This window comes from Morus notabilis, unplaced genomic scaffold (genome assembly GCF_000414095.1).
Source record: "Morus notabilis unplaced genomic scaffold, ASM41409v2 Scaffold758, whole genome shotgun sequence".
NCBI lineage: Eukaryota > Viridiplantae > Streptophyta > Magnoliopsida > Rosales > Moraceae > Morus > Morus notabilis.
Window position 1 is genome coordinate 529,885 of NW_010365805.1, and position 2,271 is coordinate 532,155.

The window sequence follows — 2,271 nt, forward strand, 5'->3', positions numbered from 1 at the left end:
TGATATTAAATATAATAATAAATATATATTATATTGTAATCATATATATTATATTATAGTATAATATAATATAGCCGTAATTTTTAACTATCTATAATAATTCAACCTCATAATTTACTAAACGCTATTACACTGATTTTGGAACTAGCACAGCTACTATAATTATAGTTTACCAAATACTCAGCTACTTTTTATAACAGCTGCTTCTTCCTTCAACACAGCTAAAAGTAATTTTTCTAAAATCTAGAACACTACCAAACTAAGTCTTAGTAACTTATCCTCTAATGGAGTTTTTATCACGTTTACTTGCTGAATTTATGATGATTTAACAAATTACTTCCTAAAATATTAATTTTGACAATCGATCTCCTGAATTTATTAAATTGATGCAACTAACCTTTTTAAAAACTCTACATGTGACCGACACATATTAATTTCTGTCCATTTTTTTTATTGAAATGGAGTTAGTTGCAATAGTTAAATAAGTTTAGTGAGTTGTGTCAAACTTTGAAAGGCAATTTATTATATCAGGACAAGTTCAAAGCTAAATGTGTTAAAAGCCCAAAATAAAAAATTGTTCTTAGGCCAGCGACATATTAATTTGTGTCGTTTTCTTATATTGATTTAAAAGCTGGGCAAGGATATGTCGTTTTCTCACAAAGCGACATATTAATGATGTCTTTTTTTGTTGGGCCTTTTATTTTAAATGAGTGATGAGGGTTTGGTTTCATTTGACGTTGTTCAACAAAAAATTGGTCACATGGTTGATGCCTGATGGATGAGCATAAGCATGCAGAGATGTACGTACGTCCATTATATGTGTGGGATAGAAAGGGGCTCAAACTCTTTACCAAATGTTTAGTTTTGAACGTATCAAGACATATAACACATAATATTTTTTTTCATTTTGATATAAATGAACCTGTACATGTGATAGAAGTAATGAATCTCATCTAAATCCATGCTATTATCTAATCTAACAATACATAAAAAAAAAATAAAAATAAAAATAAAAAACTAAAGTTTCTAAGCCCTTCCACTTACCTTTTTTTCTTTTTTTTTTTTATTTTTTTGAACTTTTTTTACATTTTAATTTTTTTTGTGTTTTCTAAAAATACATTATTTTTAACTTTACTATTATGAGAGTAATTTTTTTCTCATGTGCTCTTATTTTATTTTTAATGGCTAAAATAAATTTTTTTAAAAGTGTTCTTACTTTTTTTTGTCCATTGTTATCTTTATATATATTTTTTAAAATAAATTTAAGAATTCTTAATTGAGTATATAAATAAATTTCTCATTATTTAATAAATAAAGTCTTCAAATGTCTTCGACACAGCAACACGTGTGAAGCATGTTATAAAATTAGTATACGATAAAAGTAACGAAACTAGACAAAATTTGTAATACTTACATTACTAGTGATCTTTAGCACTTCCAAATTAAAAGGATTGTGGCAAGTTTATAAGCTTGTCATATAAGTGGTATTCTCAATGCCAATGAAAAAGATCAAAAATATCATATTCAAATTTGGGCAACTATAGAACACGTGTTCATCTATGTAGAATTTTATAGAACCTGATAACAAGATTAGACTTGTGGAAGACTCAAGAAGGATTTGATATGGCATAGTAAGATAATAAATAGTAGAATCTTTGCTTTATTCTTTGGATTCTATCAACATAAATTTGCGGTTCAAATTTCAACACTTGGATATGGATTGGGTGGTCCAAACAAATTTTTAAACCACGTTAATTCCAAATAATTATCCTTGAAATGTGGCTAAAAAGACAATTACTTTTAAAGGGCGATTTTTTTTTTTTGTTTGTGCGTGTATTTGCAATTTGACCTCTGTCATAAGTGGATGCCACAAATTTTCAACAAAAACGACTCCAATCACTGAATTAATTCAACTTTCACATTGGTCGATCAAAAGCTTCTCTTGTGTACTGGTGACCGTGTTTAGAATTGAATTCGTTTTTATTTTTAAAAAAAAAATAAAAATGTTTTTAAAATAGTATTTAGTACAATAAAGATAAAAAATAAAAATAAAAATTATTTTTTAATTTAGTGTAAAATAAGAGAGAAATAAAAAATAATTTTTAGTGTTTTTTAAAAATAATTTCTATCTGAGATTGAAAACATTTACGTTTTCATTTTCATTTTCATACAAAAAAAAAAAATTATTTTGAAACGAGTTTCAAACACGTCCTATATATTTTTGTACATACGAAGGTTTCAAGTTTTCCCACTCGGAGAATTTGGTGTAAC